This window comes from Puma concolor, chromosome B3, assembly GCF_028749965.1.
Source record: "Puma concolor isolate L17-30 chromosome B3, mPumCon1.1.hap2, whole genome shotgun sequence".
In the NCBI taxonomy this organism is placed as follows: domain Eukaryota; kingdom Metazoa; phylum Chordata; class Mammalia; order Carnivora; family Felidae; genus Puma; species Puma concolor.
Window position 1 is genome coordinate 92908490 of NC_141672.1, and position 24366 is coordinate 92932855.

General features: G+C 42.7%; 1 protein-coding gene across 11 annotated transcripts in view; it reads left to right on the forward strand.

Moving 5' to 3' along the window:
• SEMA6D (semaphorin 6D) overlaps positions 1 to 24366 on the forward strand; it is a 574463-nt gene that overhangs the window by 506421 nt on the left and 43676 nt on the right. For 8 of the 11 annotated variants that reach the window (XM_086710611.1, XM_086710615.1, XM_086710613.1 and 5 more), the window contains exon 1: positions 13258 to 14147. The exons of 1 other annotated variant lie outside the window; for it this stretch is intronic. The gene's annotated coding sequence lies outside the window, so the exon portion shown is untranslated. Of the gene's footprint in view, positions 1 to 12611; positions 13016 to 13257; positions 14148 to 14176; positions 14956 to 24366 lie in introns of those variants that run through there. 2 more of the 11 variants (XM_086710608.1, XM_025920094.2) reach the window with 2 other exon arrangements.

Here is a 24366-nt window from a genome sequence, read left to right on the forward strand (position 1 = left end):
GAATTCATTCTTCCCTGCTTTTTTAACCCGAAAGCTCATCATTTCCCACTTCAACCAGAGAATCACCTGCTAAGCACACGAGGCCATCCCAACCAGTGCTTTCCTCAATCCCTCTGATTTGCAGGAGTACCTAAGACCAGCCCTCTGTGAAAGCCCTGTGTTCTTGTCCCACATTGATTTGTGCCAATAAGAGGCAAAGAAGGGTCCAGATGACTCGAATTGGGTCCAAATTCTAGGCTGCAGTATGAAAAATGTTGGCTTTTCAACAAGCCCTCAACACTAAGGCCATTTCCAGGGAGTCACAAACCTTTTCTGGTAGCCATACTCCTGTGCCTCAAACCAAGAACAAGTTACTTCTCCAGAGCGAGGACTGACTCAGTCCCAGGGTCCTTTTCCTAATCTACTTCATTTGCACAGTACACATAGGACACTGTTTGAGCAACAGGGTGTTGTATTTTTCTACTTCTCTGCAACTTAAGGAATATCAGGGGAAGGAAAGTGGAGAGGGGGCTCAGGAGGCCAGATCAGCAGTTCAGTCTCTGCTGAAAACTGCTCCAGATCTCACTGCTCAAGTGGAATCTTGAGAGCTCCTTGGCATGTTAAATATTCATCAAAAGCCAAACACTACTTTTTCAACATTTGACTGAGTAATACAAGTGTACATTTGTCCCATCTCTACTCTCAGGTCGCTCAGATATACCTAGCGATAAATTAAGGTCCTAATGAAGTCAGCTTAAAAGATGAGGAAAGAATCCTTTGTAGTTTATGCCTGCCTCTCATTTCCTCTTAATTTAACCATAAACTAAACGGATTCATAAAATGTTTATAGAGGGTAATAAAGTGATGTTTTTTAATACAAAGGTTGCTTATGTAATTAAACATACATTCTATGACATTCCGTGCAATTTGAAATGGGTTGCACAAAATTATATCTGTTTTATTTCTCCTTCCATTAATGGCAAATAATAAAACAAAAAGGGGAAAAACGTAAGTTCCTGCCAAGGTAAGTACCTACAGTTCAGAGACTGAGCCTGCAGATGTTGCTAAAGACTTTATCTTTCTCTTGGAAATGTGCCATTAATTTTAATTAGATTTCTCATTTGCCTTCCTTTTCTTTCATTTTGTCGCTCTACTTTTTTTCTGCTCCCACCTCCTTTTTCCCTCCTGTCTCTCTCCCTTAAGCGTTGGGGGAGAACACTCTATGTTTTTAACCTACATAACATAAATGAAGAAACTTACCTGATCCCGTAACTGTTACATTATAAATTGTCTTGAAAGAAGTTACTCTGAAGCTCTCACTCTACCATTCAATACTATCATGATGTTCATGGCCCCACACTCACTTTTCATACACTTTCTTTTTCAAAACAAATAGAAAAACTAATCTTGAAGAATTTAAGGTCATATTGTATTATTTCCAATTTTTTCCTAAAGAGAAATTGGCTGTGATCTAATCTTTACTGTTTTAGCATTTTATCATCTGGCTGTCAAGATGTGATTTCTTGCTCTGAAATGATCCACTCTCTATTATATTTCACGTTAACATTTAAAATCAAGTAAAATGAAAAAAATAAATAAATAAATAAAATCAAGTAAAATGGCGATATTCACATTGTTCAGAATAATTGAGAGAAGAAACCACTGAACTGTTATTTCTCTGAGTTCATTTAGACTTCAGTAGCAAATATTGATAATCAGACCCTAAGGATACCTAATTTTACTTGGAGTTATCATGGCTTAATTAATTTAATTAATTAATTAAATTAATTCCATTAATTTTTGGACATTTTTCTCATCTACACCACATTAAGAAACATCAGAGTTTCCCTAGAATTCTAAAAGAATGATTTTGAATAGTTTCACAAAAAAAAAGTTTTAAAAGTATACATCAGCATTTTTCTAGAACAGTGGCAGGTGGAAAAGATATCACTGAACAGTTGGCCCAAAAGGTATTAGATAAAATATGATGAATTGCCAGGTCTACTTTTCCTGTTTGTGTCACGTGGGTGAGAAATGGGAATAACTCTGTAATTCTCCAGTGTGTATTTTCCATATTGTAAGAAACAGTCCATGGGAAAGATTAAAGTTTCTTGCCTGAGCATCTCTGACCATGTGAGACTTAGAAGGGCATAAAGGCTAATATAGCATAAATTTCCTTTTACTTTATTCTATGTATTTTGCTCATTTAGGTTTTGCTGTTTCTCTGGAAAAGAGGAAGTTTCTCCCGTCCACGAACTATAATTCTAAGAATAATTTCCGATTTGCTATTGCCCCTAAGGGATACCATGCCAGCATTTTAAGCTCTACTTCTCCAAAGCCAAACTCAATTATCCTCTCCGTAAACCTGCTCCGCTTCCTGTGTCTCCATCTCTGACAATAACTCAACTTTTCTTAAATGTGGCCAGACCCAGAAAACTTAGAAAAACCTCTCACATCCCACACCGATAGTCAAATATCAGCTCATTCTGCTGTGTCTCTGGCATCTACTGATTCCAGCACCAACGAAGTCATCTTCTGTCCTGACTCCTGTTCTAGCATCATTACTCTGAAATCTCCTGCTTCTCCAAGCTCTTCCACCCCTTGGCTTGAGCACTGTCTCTCAAAAGTGCAGCCTGGGTTATGATCATCTTTTCTTCAAAAATCTATGACTTGTAAACACCCAAAGAAAGGCCTTCAAATCCCAGCAGGTACCAATTCAGAAAGTCCATGCTATGATCCTATCTTGTCCTTCCAGCCACATCTCTGACTACTTGTCTCCAGAAATATCAATCGTGCCCACCTCCACCATGCCCTCCCACCCTCTCCTGCCTCTGCTCTCCCCTTGGCCGACAATAACTTTGCTATAGTTCTCTGCCTTTGACACTTGTCTTTCAGTGTGCTTGGCTCAGCTCATATGACCCCACATCATGAAGTCTTTTACAACCCAAGCTGTTACCTATTCCCCCTTTTTCTGTTCATTCAGAACACTTTCTTTCTACCTCTGGATTTGGCATTGGCAACATTCTGCTATGTATGATGTTAGTTAGCTTCGTGCATCTGTCTCTCCAGTTAGGTTGAATGCTCTCTCCATTCTATCCATCAGATGTTTCCAGGATTCCTATCCCAGCTGCTGTTCTATACACTAATGATACAAAGACCTAGTCCTGTGTCTCAAGAAGCTAAGTCTAGTAAGTGATAAAACATGTTAAGGGTGTCTGGGTGACTCAGTTGGTGAAGTGTCTGATTCTTGATTTTGGCTCAGGTCATTAGCTCACAGTTCATGAGTTCAAGCCCCACGTCCAACTCTGCACTGACCATGCAGAGCCTGATTGGGATTCTCTCTCCTGTTCCTCAGTCCCTCCCTCTCTCTCTCTCAAAATAAATAAACTTAAGAAAAACATGTGAATAACTCAATATGAGAAGCATGACAAGGAATTCCAAAGAGAGGAGAATAGAGAGATAGGTTGATAAGCACCCAGACTTAGATTCAGAAGACTCCAGTTCAAGGGCCGGCTCTGTTATGTAACTAAGTCATGATGGGCAATTCTACTTTCAGTTTTCTCATTTGCAAAATTAGAGTTTCTACCACCTACTATTGCATAGGAATCAAAATAAAATTAAATAATGGGTTTCCATTTATTCTACCAGGTCCACCCTCTGTCCTTTTTCTCTCCTCTGTGTCTCTAGAAATTGACCTCTAAGCAAGGGTCTCCTCCACACTGCCTCTATGTCTCTAGGTTCTGCTAATTGCTCCCTCCTCTGGCTCCTTAGGCCCTAGGGGTAGTCAGGCCCCTGGGTACCTCTCCTCGTGGTTTCCCTGCACTCTACCCACACCTTTACAAATAATCCCTTTATTAAAGGCTCCTCAAATTACAGGAGTCAAATGTGCCATCTGTTCCCTGCCAGGGCTCTGACTGATAAAGCTGCTTTTCAAACTCTAAGTTGCTGTCTAAATGCAAGGTATATCTCATTTATCTCTGCACAGTGCTTTACACAAAGCAGATTGCTGCTATTAATAACAAATGGTAAAATGAGCATATGTAAGGATGAATGAGTGAATGATCCTGCCCTCTTCCACATTACATTCTTATCTGGAGGATCTCTTCTTGTACCCTTGATTGGATTTTGTAATGCCCTGCTTTGATTTAGATGGTTCTCTGTTCCTTTGGAACTCACTGTCTCTTAGTGAAAACATTTCTACAGGTAGTCTCTCTCAGCTCTTATATGTTTCCAGTGGTTTAACTTGAAAGGATTAACTTTGTTTGAAATTTCCAGGAAATACACTCCCTTTATAGGCTGTACACTTACCTGATATCAAAATGGATTACTAATTTGTTCTTTTTTTTTTTTTTTTTTGTTATCAACATCAAAGTTGATAAATCAGAAGCAAGCAAACTGATTGCTCCTTATTACCTGGGAACCAAGAGCATATTGAAGGGAATCCATAGCCTGGGGTAGTTTTTTCAAAAGCCCAATAAATAAACATGGGGCAAACGATCACCTCCACGACTCCTTTCCTAGGCAAAAGCCTAGCCAGTGAATGGGCAATCGGGTAGCTTCGCCAAATGATCTAAAAGAGGTAAATCACAAAATTCAGTATTCTCCTTTTTGAGGAGCTGAACTCATGAGTGATTAGACTTTAATATTAATTTATTCCCAGCAACCATCCTTGTCTTCTGAATCCTTACATATCTCAATAAAATAAGAGATAAACATTTTCCTGTTATTTTAAATATAAGGTTAATGACTTAAAAATGAGGAACTGACCATAGAAAGTATCTTTAGAAAACATACTTTTGAGTAAACATATTTAATAGTAGGCTTTGGTACTGAGTAGGTATTATTTATTAGCAAGTAATTGCATAACTAGAATTCTTAATTAAAATTTGTGATGAGAAATGAATCTGTTTATTCTGTAATTATGACCCAGAAATTCAGAACACATTGGGGTAGTTTATGAGCACAGTTCCAAAGATTTTAATATAGCAAAAGAACTCACTAACACTTTAAACAAGAATTCTTAGAATTCAAACACAGTGTGTGTGTGTGTATGTGTGTGTGTGTGTGTGTGTGTGTGTGTGTGTGTGTGTGTGTGTATCCAGATGCAATAAGCTTTAAAAGCCAACCACTGAATACAACTATAACATGGAAAGATTCTATTTAATGGGTGTGTGATACTGTTAAAAGCCTCTAAACAGTCCTTCTGGACCTCTTCTGGGTTTTACAGAAAGGCTTCAAGCCAGTTTCTTCTCTTAGCTTTGTAATTGAAATACAAGTTAAGATAGTGGCAAACTCTGAGGCTCCTTTTTAAAGGTTCCTAAGAATAAGATTGAAGTGATTTTTTTTTTCAGCACACATCAAACTTTTAGAGGACAGCCGTTGAGGAGCTCATCCTTGGCTACATGAAAGTAAATCGGATAATGTTTAAATATAACTTGGTTGCTAGGACCATCCCAGTAAGAAAAGTCTGTTGTGAAATTGATGATCCTTAACTGTTTTTACTTGCTGACTGTCAGCTGATGATGGGTTCTGGTTTCGAAGGCCAGAGAGATCTGGGGAGACCACTTTGTGGAACCAACAAAAGGTTAGACAAACAGCAGGTTTCTTCTGAGCATTCTCCTAAGACATAAATGAAACCCCAGTAGCTGGGGCTGGTGGAGAGAGCATTACCTCCTGTCACCTCGTTTGTGTCACTGCTGACTCAGTGACACGATATCCCAGACCCAGATTTGAACACTTGCTGGCCAAATGTATCTCCCCCTGGGCTGCTATGTCTTGCCACCTCATCACAGTTTAATAAGGCATTTGGGATTTTAGACAGCTTCTATAATTACAGCAGAATGCTAACAGTGTTTGCTATTGATTTTTATTCCAAATGTCAACTTTTTCCTGTGCTCCATACACATATTACCCTTCACTCCCTTGCACATTACCAGTGTCATTTTTTAAATCTCTCATAGAGTCAATATTAATCAAATGTCCATAATGGAAAACATCCTGAGAAGGCAAAAGGAAAGGAAAAAAGGTATCCTTGCGTGCCTTGTTTGGAAGGATGGAAATTACCCAGAATCCTATTCTTTTTTTTTTTTTTTTTTTTTTTTTAGGCCAACAGGTGGCACTGGTGATTTCTAGCAATGAATTGGCTCTATAGCTCTAATGTATGGAAGTTCTCGCATGTAGTAGCATTTAGAGGTTAGGATTTTTTTTTTTTTTTTTTTTTTTTTTGGCAAAAGGTGCCATCATATGGCCCTAACCATTAATTGAAACACTTGTAGCCTACCCAGTGTTTTTTTTTTTTTGTCATGTTTATTCACTTATTTTGAGAGAGAGAGAAAGAGAGCAAGTGCAAGCTGGAGGGGGAGAGAGAGAGAGGGAAAGAGAGAATCCCAAGCAGGCTCCAAACTGTCAGCACCTAGCTGGATGTGGGGCTCGAAGTTACAAACTGTGAGATCATGACTTGAGTGAGCTAAGGTCAAGAGTTAAGCACTTAAGTGACTGAGCAACGCAGGTGCCTCCCTCAGTGGAGTTTATTGTAATATAAATTTGCATGCTGTTAAATAGCGTGTTTTTTTTTATTATTTATAAGCGATCCAGAGGAGTTATGTGGGCAATAGAATGCATATAATGTAAAGAAGTTTAAAGTATGCTATAAACCCTGTTGCACAGTTCCTGATGCTAGTTTGTATGTGACAAACGACAACTATCAAAGAACTGGAAACTGAAGCACACATTTTTAACTTAGCACTGAGAGTGTAGTTGTAGGTTTTAAATATTTGTATTTCCTGTCTTATCCGAGACACATTGCTTTGCAAACCTGTTCTCTTTTCATTTTTTTATAGCATGGTGTCCTAGAAAGCAAATTAGACTTGAGAGCCAAGCAGACCTACCGTAGATTCTAGACTCCATCATCTATGAGGTTGCACACCCTGACAAGATGGTTAGCTCAAACAAGCCTGGGTTTCTTCATCCCTAAATGATGTCTATCTCCAAGAGATGTGGCAAAAATTAAGTGATAGTATTGTAGCTAGTCAGTATCTAGGATGTAATATGTACCCAGTTAGTTTCTTTTCCCTTTGTTGATTTGAATTTTAACATTGGCTGAGGCAAAAAAAAACAAAAAAACAAAAAAACATAAGAAGAAGAAGAAGGAGAGGGGGACGGGGAGGAGAAGGAGATGATTAGGCACGGAGGTCTATTGTTAAAAAATAAATTAAAAAGTATATATTTAAAAAAACATTAAATGTTCTAATTCTCTACCACTTTGGATTATTTGTATTACCTTTCATTTTTGTGAAGAGATTCTAGCATTTAATAGATATGATTTAGCCTCAATTCCTCAAGGTCAGGGGCTTGGTTACTGTAAATTTGTGGAGAGAAAGCTCTGAGGAATTTACACAGAGTCTCAGCTTCCGTCTCTCTGCAGGCATCAGCTAGCATCCCAAGCGCATCTAAGCGCGCTTTCCCAAAGTATATATAAGTACAATTAAGCAACTCGGACTGAGTTATCACACTTTTGTTTGACCCTGCCTCTAAAAAGTTTGTTTGCTTCTGCTTTTTCAAAAGATCTTTGATAAAATGGTGATAATATTCCTGATCTCTTGCCTATTAAAAAAAAAAAACACTAGTATTATTAGGAACATCTAAACTGCTCATCTTTCTGATGAGAAAAAAAAGACCAATTTTTTTTTTACATTTATTTATTTTTGAAAGACAGAGTGAGACAGAGTGTGAGTGGAGGAGGGGCAGAGAGAGAAGGAGACACAGAATCTGAAGCAGGCTCCAGGCTCTGAGCAAGCATTCAGCACAGAGCCTGATGTGGGGCTCGAACCCACGAACCATGAGATCATGACCTCAATTGAAGTCGGATGCTTACCGACTGAGCCATCCAGAGACCCCAAAGACTGATTCTTTTTATTTGACTTGATCACTCAGTGTCCTTCCACATAGTGGCACTTGTGGGGTCATCAGCCAAATTAAAGAAGTAACTGATTTATTATTTCCATAAATGCACGGTGCATTCCTTTTACTCTGACTATACAGCAAAAACTGCTCATGCTAAGGAATAGTAATCAAAATGACTAAAAAGGCACATTTTTATCATCCAAACATAAGCATAGCTGTGGTGGTATCTTATCAGAGTACATAATAATAGAAATGAATTATGTCGGTAAAATCTTGAGGTTTAAGATTTACCATGATAAATATTTTTCATTAAAGTGAAATATCTTGGCAGAGTCACTTTCATATGCAGACTGTTGACACAAGGAGGCCAGCTGTGCCCATGCAGATGCTGAGATTTGGATCTATATTATTAATGATTTATCATGTCATGGAGAGCTTAGATTAGTTTTGAAAGCAATCCCTTGCCACAAAAGCACTTTCTATAACGTGCGAATGCAAGGAATACTATATGTGCATTCCAAACTAAAGTAATCATAGAAGCTGTAGCTACCTTTGAAATGTCAATACCTCTCTTTTTATTCTGGAACATGAAATTCTAGATCCTAAACTGTATTATTCATTAAAATTTATACAAAAAATGTTATTGCATATCAACTGGATAGTGAGCAGTGTGTGTATCTGAAGTAACACATCTATAGACATAGATGATGGAATGAAGGAGATAGAATGGAACAAAAATGTATTGCAAACCTATTGTATACCATGTGCTTTTGCCCTAAATCTCACATTTAATGTGAGGTTGGATTAAGTTTCCCAATCCATTCTGCAGGATTCCAAGATTGCACTGCCTTCAGGACATGTGTAATAACATTGGCTAATATTTATTCAGTGCTTGCTGTGTTCCAGGTAAGATGCTAAACACTTTACATGCATTATCACATTCAGTCTTCATAAGACCCATCTGAAATATTGTTATCACCCCTGGTTCACAGATAAGAAGACAGAAACAGAGTGCAGTGAAATAAATTATCCCAAGAGAGAAGGAGCCTGGACTTGAATCCAGGTTGTCTGATGTTTTAAAGCCTTCACTATCAACTATTGCTGTTAACGGTGACCTCACCATTAACCACTATTACAACTAAGCAAGAAGTAGGATTCTGATCCTACTTAGTTACTACCTGTGTGGCCTTAGGCAAGTCACTTAAAGTGTGTAAGCCTCAATTTCTTCTTCTATAAGATGAAGATAATAATACTATTCACCTCACAGAATTGTTGTGAGTTAATACTTGTAAAATGCTAAGAACAGACTTTGGCACATATTAAGCACTGATGCTTTGTACGGTAATATTTAATGAGTTGTACTCTTTGATAATTGATATACTTTCATTGACTATTACACACAGAGTCTCTATAATTTTCAGATAGCTTTTATTCTGAAAACTAGATTGGAAATGAAACATAGAAATTAAATTCTCGGGGTGCTTAGGTTGGCTCAGTTGGTTAAGCGTCCGACTCTTGACTTCGGCTTAGGTCATGATCTCATGGTTCATGAGCTGAAGCCCCCAATGGGGCTCCGAGCTGACAGTATGGAGCCTACTGAGGATTCTCTCTCTCTCCCTCTCCCTCTGCCCCTCCCCTGTTCTCTCTCTCTCTTTCTCTCTCTCTCTCTGTCTCAAAATAAATACACTTCAAAAAATGTTTAAGAAATTAAATTCTGAAGTTTACTCCTAAAGAAAACAAACAAACAAAAGATTATGAATTAAGTTACTACTTATCACTGATGGGAGATGTATGCATATAACAAAAAAGCATAATTGCTAACCATCTATAGCACTAGTCCTTTAAGTATTCTTTCTGGGTGTGGAAAGAGCCAGATATCTTCCTCCTTTTCTTTCTTTCTTTTTCTTTCTTTCTTTCTTTCTTTCTTTCTTTCTTTCTTTCTTTCTTTCTCTCTTTCTCTCTCTCTCCCTCCTTCCTTCCTTCCTTCCTTCCTTCCTTCCTTCCTTCCTTCCTTCCTTCCTTTCCTTCTTCCCTCATTATTCACTCATTAAACCAACATCCTTACAAGGGTACTATGCTTGCCCTGGGGATACAGGTGAGTAAGTCCTTACTCTGAAGGAGCACACAGTCTAGAAATGACTATACTCTTTGGTTTAGCACATAAAAGAGTGTGAGAAGGTTGTAGGTTCCATCATCTGATCGTTTCACAAGTATTTACGGTGCCCACTAAATGCCAGGCACTGTGCTAGGCACTGGGGCTGTTCAGGTAAAAAGACAAGATTCCTGCAGTTAAGAAGCAGCCAGTAGGGAAGACATCCTGAACAGATATTTTCCTTACAATTTGGCAAATTACATAAATGAACTTGCTGGGACAGCACAGAAAAGAGTTGCTGAAACCCATCCCGGGGCTAGGAGAATGAAGGAAATTTTGATACTTAAACAAAATTTTTGGTAAAAGTCAAGTAAAACAGAAATTAAAATACCTGAAATGATGGGGAAAGAGCACCCCCAGAAAGCAGAGATACCACAGGTGAAGACATGGTGACCTGAAACAACATGACACAGTGGGGGACTGTAAGGGGCCACACAATGCTAAAGCCTAAAGCACAAAGTGGGACAGCATGCAGGGCTAGAGGAGTAAAGGGGCCAAAAGGTTAAAAGTGTATAAAAGCAATGGAAAGGACCAAATGCCAACAAACTACATAGAGTGAGCACTTTCCTTAGATTTCTTTCCACTAAAAGCCAAATTAAAAGAGTGTCATTTTCCTGGCCGTCAAGATTCCGGGAACCAAGGAAATGATGAATCCTTAAGAATAATGTTTGGATCCTGACCGAAAGATAAAGGGTACTAATCTTCCGATGTCAGCGGATTGTCCACTTCCCTGCTTCTCTCCCCCAGTGAACCAAACATCGAGATTGGCTCAGAGGTCTAGACTGATAGCCAGACTGGGAACGTGTCTAATCCTTGGCTCCAAATGACCTATTAGCACACAGCCTTCTGCAACCTAAAAGTTTTTTATTATTCCTGGCTTTAAGAACTCAGTCCAGGGTAAATTGCACTCTCAGGGAGTGGTGCTCTCCTAAAGTTGGCCATCGTGGAATTTCTGCAAAGAATTCAGGCATCTAAAGAATTGAACTTTTTTTTTCTTTGCTACCATGGCAGACACAGAACAACTCCTAAGGGTTCTGCCTCCAGGTGGGTGGCAGTTTGACTCTCATCAAGCCCCTGGTCACCCCCTAGCATCTTCATTCAGTGCACAGAGCCCTCTGCCTGCAGCTGGGGGGGCTTCCTTTCTTGATGGAGAAAATACGAAATGACTGGATGCCAGTAAAACAGGCACAGCTTTCTGGGTCAGAAGTTGGCTGGGGAAGGGCCCTGACTGCCAAGTAACTTGCAATGATGTCAGAGCCGAGCACAACCAGAAAACACCAGCCAGCCAGCCAACAAAAGCCTTAACAACAACAGAAAAATCACAGAGCTGCCTTGCCAAAGCTGTTCTTTCCGCCCCCTACCCCTTTCTTCGAATAGGAAGAACAGCAGGAAGAGAGTTTATGTTTTAAAAGACTCTCCCTCCTCCTCCCTCCTTCTTCCTTTTGGTAACAAAGTGTTAACTAGTGAGGAAACAGTGCTCAGGATGAGTCCCCCAGCAGTTCCTTGGGGTGTCTTTTTTGAGTTCCTTTTCAAGGCTGTCAGTGGAAGTTTCGGAAACAACTCAGAACAAGGGTACTTTTTCTAAATGTGAGCATGTAACTTTGTGCAGGGGAGAAAGCAGGAACCATTGAAGAGAGGAAAATCCTTTCTCTTGCCCCCTTCACTCTTTCACGGTAACTAACCATACTCAAATGAAAAGGAAAAGTTTGGTGGAAAAGCTCTTCTTTCTTTTTCTTTAAATAGGGGTATCTTGGTTCATTCCAGCCATTTAGAGCCCTCAGTGATTCATAACTCAACTGGAAATTAATAAAACACAGCCCCCGTTCTTGGAAATGAAGTTTGGATTAAAATCTTCTTGTTTTGGAATATATGGCCTTTTTTTTTTTTTTTCATTTGTGACAGTCAATTTTAAATGATGTCACTTCAAGGACATTTTCATTTCTCCCACAACATATTACACGAAACACTTGCCTGTAAAACCGGCTCATTAGCCTGCAAAATTATACTGTACTGAATGGCTTTCATTCAAAGTAGAAATGGGATTTTTAGTAGGCAATTTCTGTATTTTATAAAGATAAAGCAATGTTTGATTGCTTCTTCCCAGCTGTTTTGCTTAGTGGTTATAAAGAGAAATTGGAGGGGGTTGGTGGGGGGGGGGGGGCGAGAAAGGTAATATGGGGGCGGGGTGTGTAAGGATGTGTTTAAAAAATAAATCTTAGATTAGGAAACCGAGGCAGAACTTCACAGAACAACTGGGCCTGCTGCTCCTCGAGGCTGCAAGGATTTGTCTTCTGGATTGTCTGGAGGAAAGCGCTGAAAAACAGTGAGGGAAGGAGAAAAAGAGGGAAAGAGGGAGGGACGCGACAGGGCTGCTTGTCAGGCGGCGGCAGCCACGGCGAGCTGGATGACTGAGGCTCCGGGAGTTGCTGAAGGAGCAGCCCTTCAGAGGCGGGGAGAGGGAGGGTGCGCGGCAGAGCGCCGGGGAGGAGGGACGCGGAGGCCACCGCGGGGTCAGCGGGGCCGCGGCGCCGGGCTGGGGGCCTCCAGGCGGCGCTGGCCGCGGCGCTCGGGCGAGGGTGAGCGCGCCGGGCCGCCCGCGCCTCCTGCCGTCCGAGCCCGGGGGTGGGCCCCGCGCCGCGAGCCGCCTAGTGCGGGGAGGGAACCAGCTCCAGCTCGCCTGATGGATTGACTTGGAGATGGATCGAATTACACCATTTGCCTTGCCTCGATTTGTTTTGCTCCCGCTCCGTCCCGCTGCTGCTGCTGCTGCTGCTGCTGCTGCTGCTGCTGTCGCTGCTGCAAGGACTGGTGGTGGCGAGTTGCAGGATCACATCGAGGAAGCCAAGACGCAAAGAGAGAGAGGGATATATATTTTTTCTTTTCTTTTCTTTTTTCCCTGCGCGTGACAAGCTGCTTTTTTTCCTCTTTTTTTCTTTTTTCCTTTTTTTTTTTTTTAATTGTTACCAGCCGACCCCCCATGAGGTAAGACCATCTTGTAATCTGCTAATGCTATGGGCTCCTGGTGGGGATCGGACCCAGATCCTCAGAGCCCGAATCGCAGCCCGTGTGTGTGTGTGTGTGTGTGTGTGTGTGTGTGTGCGCGCGCGCGCGCGTGTGTGTTGTCACTGGAGAGTTGATTTCTATTGCCAGCAGCTCTGTCCGCTGCGGACGCGCAGCGGGCTGGAGAGGTTTGGCGGACCCGTCAAAACTGGCAATGGGGGAGGCCTAGGGGGAGGGGCACGTGGACTTGGAGACCCCCCCCTCCACTGTTCACCCCCCCACCCGGGAACAAAAAAAGGGCGGAAGGAGGGGGGCAAGTAAAAGTTTCTTGCCAGGCAGCGCCGGCTCGGCGCTCCCCCGCACGCTATCAGTGGGAACCCGGGCTGCTCGGGTGCTCGGGCACGGCGTCTCCAGCCGGGGCGGGAGCCGCGCCGAGGCCGAAGAGCCGGCTGCGGACTCGGCCGCCCCCTTCCGCCCGCCGGCCCCGAAGCCGACGCCGGGACCATTGGGGTCGCGCAGCGCCCGCAAGGCTAGGAGGGGACCCGCAAGCATTCGCCTGCGCCCGTAGAGGGGGCGCAGCGCTGGCACCGAGACCCTAGCGGCTCACCGCGGAAGCCCGCTACCTGTCAGTGCGCCCCGGGCTCGGACGGCCCCCGGCAGCGCCTGGGGGCGGGGGCGGGGGCTCGGGTCCTCGGCCCCTCCAGCCCCCCAGTCCCCCGGGCTGCAGTCCGGAGGGCAGCCACTTCCCACCCGCCCTCTCCCCCTGCTGGCCGAGCGCGCCGCGGGCGGGCGCTGGGGCCCGGAGCTGCCCACAGCCCACCCCCCACCGCCCACCCGGCGCCCCGGTTTCTTCTGCCGGCCACTCTCCCCCGCAACTTTCCGTGCTTTGTTCTACGGCTGGAAATGATTTACGGAAGCGTCTTGGATAGGGTCTCCGCCAGGCGGCAAGAGCCCAGCGCTGAGATGTGTGACGTTCTCATCTACCCATCAATTATGGATGGAAACAAATAAGGAAGAGTCAATTTTGCATGAGCCCCTTCTCCGGCAGTGAGAGGCGTCCTGCAGCCGGGAGGGAGCCGCCGCTCGCGTCGGCAGGGGGATGGTGAGGAGGAAGGTAGGGAAACTTTTATTTCCCGTCTTGACAGCGATGATGTTTGTTCCTAGTCTGCAGAAACTGATACAGCAGCCGCCTTGGGTAATTTCGAAGGGCTTAAAGCTTGCTCTGTCGTGTGTAAGTGTTGGATTGAAATAAAAGTAAAAGACTTGGTGTGGATGAGAACTGGGTTTTAAGAATTTCTTCTACTAAATCGACTCTCAGGACCACCTCTGTCAGGTGATTGTTTAAATACCGAACTTGTAAAGAGCTGAATGTCATGGAACTAGAGGAAAATGAAGTAGCAGTATTAATTAAGGCATTAAAGGAGCTGAGGGTAGTACTCTGTTTCTGAGGTGACCAGTCAGCAACCCCAGTTGCCCTCACCAGTCTCAGGCGGGTGACTTTCACAGAAGGGACAGTAGATCGTTATTATAGATATATAGACTTTATAAACAGTAATTGGACCTCATGCCCACCACTATGGACGGCTGCTTTCTCTTTAAAATAACGGTAGTGTTTCCAGTTACTTGGGAAAAGAAAGGTCTGGGGTAATTTTCCTAAGAACTTCTGGGTACTAAGAATCTTAAGTCTGCAGTAAAAAAGTCTAGGTGCTTTTTTAAGGACTGTCCTTCCCTCTGCTTGTCCTTTGGAGTAGTAAAGTGGATTATTGTGTTTATTTCAAGGCTAAAGTCCTAGGGAAAGGTTTAATACTTTTTTTTCTAAACTGTTTTCGTCTCTGTTCCTCGGAATAGGAGAAATACTTGTTTGGAGAAATTTTTCCAGGTTTCTTCCTTATAGAACTGAGAAAAACCTCAGACAGTTCAAGGTGAGGATTTCACTGTCCTTTTGGTAGTTTAAACAATAGGTTTTGATGCTGGTCTGTTCAAGTTGTTAAAAAATCCTATTGCTCTCTTAGGTGTCTAACTCAGGAAATTAAGTTGTATGTAGTTCTGTTGAACATAGTGAGTGACAGGCATATTCTGTCAGGCTGACAAATATTACACAAACATTTACCCGGCTTAGATAAATAGAAGTTGCCAAGTAAACTCTGAGATTTGGCCCCAGATTATCATGCATTTAAAACATCTTAAGGTAAATAAACTATTTACCTTAAGCCACAGCTGGGTTTTGTTTTTTATAGTTAGTGTCTGTGCTTTGATTTAGGTCCCTGGCTTGTGCTGTCAGAAAGACAGTTAAGTAAATAACCCTAGGATCTCCAAAATGTGTTGTTTAGCAAACCATTTTCTTCCATTAGCACGTTTAGTTAGATTAACAGCCAGTTACTGTTTCTTACTGGATTCTGCAGAATATTGCTACCGGTCATCGCTTCTACCAGAGATGCTACATAGATTACCTTTTTTGAGGAACATTTCTGTGATGCAGGACAGTATGCCAGGAATATCATGACTTCTCCATCACCAAACATCTGGTTAACTCCAGTTTGATTTCGATTTGTGGGCATTCTGCCCTCTTCCTTTTTTTTTTTCTTTCTTTCTTTCGTTTTTTTTTTTTTCTTTGTTTTTGTTTGTTTTTTGGTTTTTTTGGTGGGTTTTTTTGGTGCCCACTAATAGCACCATCTGGTCATGTCTCCCCTGGTTTGATGGATTTGAAAGATGCCTGTGATGTAAACCTATTAGTCCTTAGAGTGAGGGCAACTTAGAAATCCGGTGGACTTCAGTTCACTGGCCGCTTGCAGCGCAGGAAGGATCTGTCCAGTAATTGTGCTCTAGGTAACTGGGCCCCTGCATCCTTGTGTGGTGGTTTCTATTGCTTGAAAGGCACACAGGCAAGTAAGCAGGAACCAGAGCTTTGGTTCACAAAGATGCCCATCATTGTTAAGGACTTCTTGAAACTGGAGAAGTTCTTCACTTCTTGCTGCTCCATCATAATGAACGCTGGTAATTAGCTTAGTCATTGTTCTTGCATGTGAGTTTCACTAAGATACAAAGAGTGAAAAATGCATCTGAAATGGGGTCGTTTTTTACCCTTCTGATGCATTTTACACAGACTTAGGAGCCTGGCTGAGTGCCTAACCATTATTGGTGTCACCGTAGGAGGTGAACTCCCTCCCTCGCATATTGCAGGATAAAATATTACCTTTTATTTCAATTAATAGACTTTAAGGCTGCATATTCTAGGTTCATTTCTAGAGGAAGCAAGAGGTACTCGGGGTATGCCAGCCAGTCGGTGTTTATTGAGTACCTGTCATTTGCAAGGAGCTGTGCTAGCCAATGTTTCAACACCAGGTGAGGCAGACATGTTTCTGTATGTTCAACTTAAGTAAGAATGCAAAGAAATAGAGAATGGCAAAATGGATCCCTTGGCAAGAAATGTAAATATGCATCATTTTTTGAACCATGTTGTTTAATCCTAAAGATTCACACTAAGAATTCAACATCCTGTTAGTGTAGTTCACGAGTTGAAACTGTCATTAGAGCAGGAGAACTCATGTGAATGGAGACTGAGCATTGAAATCTACCAAAGCCAGTGTCTTAGGTTGCTGCTTATTTCATGAACGGCTGCCTACTTCTCGTTCGGGGGGAAAAAAGTGCTCTTTGATTTGTTCCCATGACACATAGAGAGAGTGAAATTCATAAGACTGTGTTAAGCATATCAGAACCCTCTTCAGTTGAGGTGGCTGTTCTTGGGCAGACTTTTTTGTCCTCAGACCTGACAACAGCTAATACGTGCAGCTGATACAAGTGGGGCCGCTTCTACTTCCCCTCGTCCAACAGGAAAACTAGGAAATGTCCTTGCTTTGAAAAGCGACCATTTATGTAACCAAGGGTGATCAAATCAGTGGTCCACATAGATACCACATGAGGTGGACTTATTTCTCAAACTTTTCGTTTCTATTAAGCTTTTGTTAGCTCACCCAGATTAGCATTTTAACAACCCTGAAGTGAACTTCTGCCATTCTCTCTACTTGGACACAGTGTGTAGATCATCCATCATCCTGTCCTTGGCTACAACAGGCTGCTGGCTCCATCACCATTTGGAGCTACACAGAATCCATCCGACTGTGAACAGCACAGCTGGCTACAGCAATTTTTTCTTCCACACCACTGGCAGCATTGTCTGGCTGTGGTAACTAAAGTTAACACCCAGAACGGGAAGTTTCCATTGTTTGGCAACCTGTGCTGGGCCCCTCGTCCAGTTCTGGGCACACACCTGCAGTAAGACTCTGCTGACTTGCAACGGTGCGCTCCACGTGAGCGAGGACGTGCCACAGCCTGGTACAGCCCAGAGCAAAGCCTCTTTGGGCTCGATACAATTACAGCACCAGAATTACAGAATTAGAAGGCTTTCAGACACCATTCTTCATTCACCGTCAGAATGCAGTCTTTTGGAAAAAGGGAAGAACAGAATGAAAGTAGCCTTTGGCCCGTGACTCCAAATGACAGAAAACAGAAAAGGACTTTGTCAAAGTTCTTTGGAGAACTGAACATGTCATTGCTTCCTCCCTTTTCCCAAAGAGCATGTGATGTAACTAAATCTGGGGCCCATGTCTAATAGAACCCGGTGCTTTCTATCACCTTTTTTATTTTTTTTTTGGCTTTCTTCTTTTTTCTAAGAAGATAACCTGTTACAGCAGTAATTGTTTGATAAAACAAGAGTGACATGAGGTGGATACGTTTGTTAAGTTATGTTGCAAAACTTTAAAAACCAACTTTTATAATTGGAAATACTGCTTTTAGAGTTTGATGTGAGAGGGGGAGACTGCCTGGTATTTTGGTCAGGATAGTCTTCTCGCTTCTCTCCCTGATATTTGCTACTGAAATCAGCCACAGATCAGCTGGGATGATATGACGGTGATGAAGGTGATAGAGAAAGGGGAAGGGGGAAAACAGCAACAACCATAATACCTACCACTTACTGTTAGTCTTGATCTTAATTACATTGTGTAACCTTCAATCAACTGCACTATGTGGGCTCTGTTATTATTATCACTGCTTTATCTAAAAAGAAAACTCAGGGACCTGAGAAGTCAGGTCATTTTCCTGAGGCTGTACAGCAGGGAGGTAGGAGGTAGAGTCGGGATATGAACGTAGGTCTGCCTCACATGTCAGCCCACACCCTTTAGTCACGACACTGAATTGTTTCTGGGAACATGGACCACGCTACTATTTTGTGACTCCCTGATATTTCTGACTTTTGTTTTCAACAAAAGAGTCCTACTTTGAGGGAGAATTTTACACTGAATGAAATTATATGTACAGTGTGGCTATCCTCTTAAATTTTCACCTTGCTCTAAACTAAATCATATTGTTGCACTCTTCTTCCACTTTTATTCTTGGTGGCCAAATAATTATGACACTCTTCTTTTCAAGTGTCCTAGGACAACATCTTCTTCTCCCGCCATTTTTCTCCATGGTAGGCTTTCCTGTCCAAGATTACAGTGGCATAGGACAAATGGCAATATTCATCACTCTCCACCAAAAAAGTGAGTCTGCATCAGGGTGCAATTGACATTCATTTCCCTGATCTTGGCAGGTGAAGATCCATTATGTATCCCTGTCCCATTTCCCAGGAGTATTTATGGGCCCCATCAGCAAAGACAGTGAGAGGTGCAGCTGTTCACGCATTAGTGGCACCAGGATGGAAAGTGTATTATTGAAGCTTGACTATGTATTATATTGTAATACGCATTTTTCTTACTTATGGCTGCAGGAGAGTCCTTTTACCTATACAAGTAATCAGACACATTGTTGAGAAATTGTCACTGGTGCCTCAGCATTTCTCTGGTTGCCCTTTTTTTTTTTTTTTTCTTATTCAGGATTCCTATGGGAGGGAGAACAACAAATACACATTACCACTACACAGAATGCTGAAATTTAAGGTGTTCAACATATATTTACGGGAAAGAAATACGGGTTTTAAGAAGTTCAGTATGTTGGTACATGTATAATAAGGCCTCGGGAAGATCTGCAATTACTTAGCCTATTACTGGAGTCTGTATTTAAAAATAAAGTCAGGAATTTCTACTCAGACGAAGAACTGGCACATATGAACCAGAGCAGATGAAGCTCTTTGAGAAAATAACACTTCCATTCCCAGGAGCCGGCTGTCAGCAGACCAGAGACTGACTCCCCCCTGCGTCTGCATTGGCCTAGGCACCACTTGTCATTATAGGGGTCTCTGGAAGCTTTTTTGGTCTGCAGAGTTGTCTACACCTATCAGTAAGTCCCCAAACCTCCTCCCCTGGGTAATTGGTAGATCAAGTAAATAAATGTTTAAAAGCTACAGAAGGAGGAGAGGGAGGAGGAGAAGGAGGGGCAGAAGAAGGAATAAAGAATGTTGCAGTTGTTTCTGTTTTTGTCATTGCTGGGGTAACCATTTGTTCATTCAGTCATCTTTTACCAAGTGTCTGCTCTGACAAAGTAGGTGCCAGCGTGGGGAAATGGTTCAAAGAGGAACTGACACAGAGTTCCAGAGCTCAAGGGTCTTATTGAGTGGTATAGAAAAGACGAGGTGAACACATAGCCAAAATAAAATGGCGAGCATTGTAAGTGCCAGAAAACATGCACACAGACCTATGGAAATTGAGAGGAGTGAGAAGTTATTTCTGGCTAGGGTAGTCAGGGAAAGCTTTATGGAGCCACTGATATTTGAGCTGGTCCTTGAACTAGGTGGGATTTGGACAGGTGGACTGTGAGGGGCAGTGGGGGAGGTGGTGAGAGGGAGGGCATTCCAAGCATAGAGAACAGCTTAGGCAAAGGCCCTGGGGTGAGGGTGGGGGCAGGGATCTAGATCAGTTGTCCACATTTGAGTTATAACCTAGCACAGACTTGTCTTTCAGGTGTGAAGAGGCAGTTTGCCAGGCAATCCACAAATATTTATTGAGTATCTCTGGTCTACTCCTCTTAGCCATTCAGCAGATGGCCCCGCGGCTTAAGCCATCAGAATGAATGGGATCAATCTTGTGGCGATTCAGTAGACTGCTCTGTGATCAGTGCTAAAAACTCCATATCAACTGCCAACTGGTTCAGTGTTGCACGAGAACATTGCAAGGGAAAATACGATTTTTGCCTCAAGATGGTTCCCCCCACGGGGTTGTGTAGCAGAGCCAAACTAGAAGGCTCCTGCCTCATTGGTTTCATCTTTTTTAACCTGAAATAACTCTAGACATAGACTCTATGAGGAATAGATTGCGTACATCTATGAGGAGGATTGGAGATGGGAAAGGGGGATATGGAGAGAGGAAGCTGAACAGAGTAGAAATAGCATGAGCTGGACTCTAGGTGCTCAGTCCACCCTGCAGGTCCCATGAGGCTGGATTGCCTGTTCATCCCTGAAAGGTAGCACAGCAAGTGATGTGCAACAAATATCTTAGTAAATGTGTCTATCGAGTTTAACATTTTATTACACTGCAGATGTAGCCTATCATGCCTGGTAAACTCTGCAAAAAATGAGGTTGGAGCTGACAGTTTTTTCCCAATAAAATGAAAACGTAGCAGTGAACAATTTGGAAAGTTACTAATGCTTCCTTTTGGAAAATCTCATCCTCCAGAGACCCTGGGGTTTCAGCTCCACTTTCTGGGTCTGAGCTTTCAAGATAAACTCAGCCCCATCAGTGGCTGCCCACAACCCCACCTTTCCAGCTCCCTCCCCACCTCCCTTCTCCTATGCCCAGCCCTACTCCAAGATAGGCTGTTGGGTATGAGGGTTTCCAAGCCATCCTTAACCCCTCAAGTTAACATAAATTGTAATCAAACCACTTAACCACAGTTAAGTTTAATGGTGGAGGTGCTAAGCTTCATGGAAAGAAAGACAGGTCATTCAGTATAGTGTAAGCATGCTTATTAGAACGCATAATAAAGGAAAAATAAAATGAAAACAATTACATTAGGGAATGATTAAGCCAATTACTTTGCCAAGAATTGTTCCAGCAGTTCAGTTTTCCTTGGTATATTTAAATCTTTTACAAGCTAATAGTTACGTGACAGACAGTCTGAGAGAAGACTTAGGTCTAAAGAATCACTGCCAATGAAAGATCAATCAGAAATTATAAAATAGGTCAATGGGGAAAAAGGATTAAGCATATACAAGTTCAATATCAGGAACTTTTCAGGAATATTCCAGTGACATAAAGCAAAGAACCTGTTCAGTCAAATAATTAGTCTGGCTCCCACCCAGTTATTTTTTGAAGCCAAGGACACGCTGCCTCCCCCTGCATAAAAAGCACAGTTGCCTTCCAGACAGGACCTAAAATAAACTGGCCTGGCTCAACTGCGCTAATAATAGGAGCTAGCGCTTACTGTGTGCCATGGCGCTGTGCCCAGCACTCTAAATATGTTATCTAATTTAATCCTCAGGCTACCCCTGAGAGTATAGGACTGATAGGTAACCTCGAGCTAGCATCTACTGAGTGCTTACTGTGTGCCTGATACACTTTTAAGTGCATATACTAAATGATTTGATCAGCGTTCGTTGAGGGAGGTATGATTATTAATAATATCCTAGTTTTATACAGGAAACTGAAGGAAACTGAAGTCGGGGAGGTTAAGTAATTTTCCTAGGGTCAAACCCCAGGGGACTTAGATCCATGAGAAAGAGCATAGCAGGGTGTTTAACACCTTGAACTCTGGAGCCAGCCTGTCGGGTGTGAGTCCTGGCTGTGAGTCCTGGCTGTGTGACTGATCAGCTGTGATCTTGAGCAAATTATTTGACCTCTCTGAACCTCGGTGTCACCACATAAAAGGTGGCTGATGTTGGTAGTCCCCACCTGGAAGGGTTGCTGTGAGACCTAAATGAATTAATAGTTGAACAGCAGTTAGAATAGCGCTTGGCAGGTAGTGAGTGCTATATAGACGTCAGTGTCTGTTAAACAAAAGTAAATGCAGTCTGGCTCCAGAGCCCATGCTTTTAGCCCTTATCCTGTGCTGTCTCTTCATAGGTGACTTTATCATATCTCTTAACTGATATAGAGACCTTGAGGCCAGTTTCACAACCAGCTACCCTCTACCCTCATGCACCATACTTGCTACAAATTCAGCCAGACTGGAAAGGAGAGTTTGGCTGGGGAGGTCCAGCAGCCTGGAGATTTAACCCAGACCTTGATGCCTGGTTGCATATCCCTGACCCTGATATCAATCATTTCAGATTCATGATGGCAGAAATCTGGCTTCTACTGTTGATTGTTTTGAAGGCCGATACAGATGATTGGTATGTGTTCTGTGCTGGTTGCCCCCTGGGCTGATGAAAAGCTGAATAACACCCCAAAAATCTAGGCACCGTCCCAGACTATTCCTGTCATTACCCACATCTTCGATCTCTACCAGTGGTCCTCTCATCAGAATCACACATGGTTAACATGCAGATTCCCAGGGCCCCAGCACTAGGAGCTCTGTTCTGCTGGGTCTGGAGTCTGTTTGCAACCAACATCTCAGGTGACTCGCACCCTGCAGGCCCTTGACCATGCTTTGGGAAATGATGCTGTGGTGTGGCCAGAGCACGGATCCCCACCCCAACAAAGTGCTAGACTTCAAGTCTAGTGTTGGCAGGCCACTAGGTAGCAGATCTGAAACCTCTCCCCTACAGCACGGGAAGAATGGTGATGAGCCAGAGGCATCCCAGCTAGCTCATGAAAGAGTGAAGAAAGTTATAAAATCTGCTCAAAGCTAAAGAGGCTTTTTTCCCCCTAGTTGGCAAAAAAAAAAAAAAAAAAACAACTTCACAGTGAGCAGAAATTAAGAAAGAAAAAGGGCACTCACTTATTTCTGCTGACTGGCCTATATCATTTCATAAATGGAGTCCTAGGCCAGTATTCATAGCAACAGTTTTTGATTTAATGATAAACTGAGATAAGGGTAATCAAACTTCATGCTTCAGGGCATAAGGTGATTGCCTGCTGCGGTCAGGATGGAATTTTTTCCCCTGTGCTTTGCACAATTGACTAGATGCATTAGAGAGACTACTCAGGCTGCACTGGAGAGCTGGGGCTGGAGGCCCTAGTGAAAACTGCGCTGGGCGAGATCATATGGGAAATGGGCTGGTATGTGATGAATAACCCCACCATCCTTTGGCTTCATCATTTTTGTTTCATGTGAGGATTCTGCATACCATGACTGTGTATTTCTGTAAACCACATGATGAGATTGGGAGTGTACTATGTTTGGAATCAGATGACCTGTGGCCAACAGAGTGCTCTCTGAGTGACTGAAGAAAGCACTGTCCCCTTGGACCCTCAGTCTCCTCCTCTGTGGACTCACAATTATAATAAGCATCACATAAGACATCAGAGGTGAATGTGCTCCATAAAAGCCAGCTAAATGCTGCTCCTATGTAAGGTATTATTATGATAAAATGAATTACATTTTGTGGAATCACCATTTATTATAATCAACAATATGTAAATCCCTAATCTACATGATGATATCAAATGCATAATCACAGTGTACATTCTTTGAGTTTTTAATCTGCCAAGCACTGAAGTGTTTTATTTATATTCTCTTAATGTAATCATCACATCAGCCCTTTGGGGCACATTATTTTTTATTCCCATTTTATAGATCAGGACACAGATGCTCGAGGAGCATCAGTTAGACTCCTATTGCTGTTATAACAAATGATCACAAATTTAGATGCTTACAACAACACAACTGTATTACCTCACAGTTCTGGAGGTGAGAAGGCCCAGATGGGTTTCACTGGGCTAAAGCAGGACTGTGTTTCTTCGGCAGGCTCTAGGGGAGAAGCCATTTCCTTGTCTTTTCCACCTTCTAGAGGCTGCCTTCATTTCTTCACTTGTGGTCCCTTCCTCCAGCTTCAAAGCCAGCCATCCCTGACTCCCGACTTCTCCTTCTATGGTCACATCTCTTTCTTGGATGTATGCCTCCCCCTTCCATCTTTTAAGGACCCTTCTGATTACATTGGGCCCACCCAGATAATCCAGGAAAATCTCCCTCTTTTAAGATCCTTTGCTTAATCACATATACAAAATCCCTCTTGCCGGGTAAAGCAGCCTCTTCACAGGTTCCAGGGATCAGGGTGTGGACGTCTTTGGGGAGAGGTTGGGACAATATTCTGTCTGCCACAGTTCAGTACCTCACTAGGAGATGGCAGAGGCAGTCAGAATTCATGCCCAAGCCTGTCTGACTTCAAAGCCCACCATCTCAGCTACTCACTATGAAACCTTCTTGAGTCAATCAATGGAAGAAACAGTAAAGTCATAGAACATAAGTGCTCAGGAGGGCCCTGTTACTTTTAGAATAATCAATTGGGGGCTTTTAAAAAT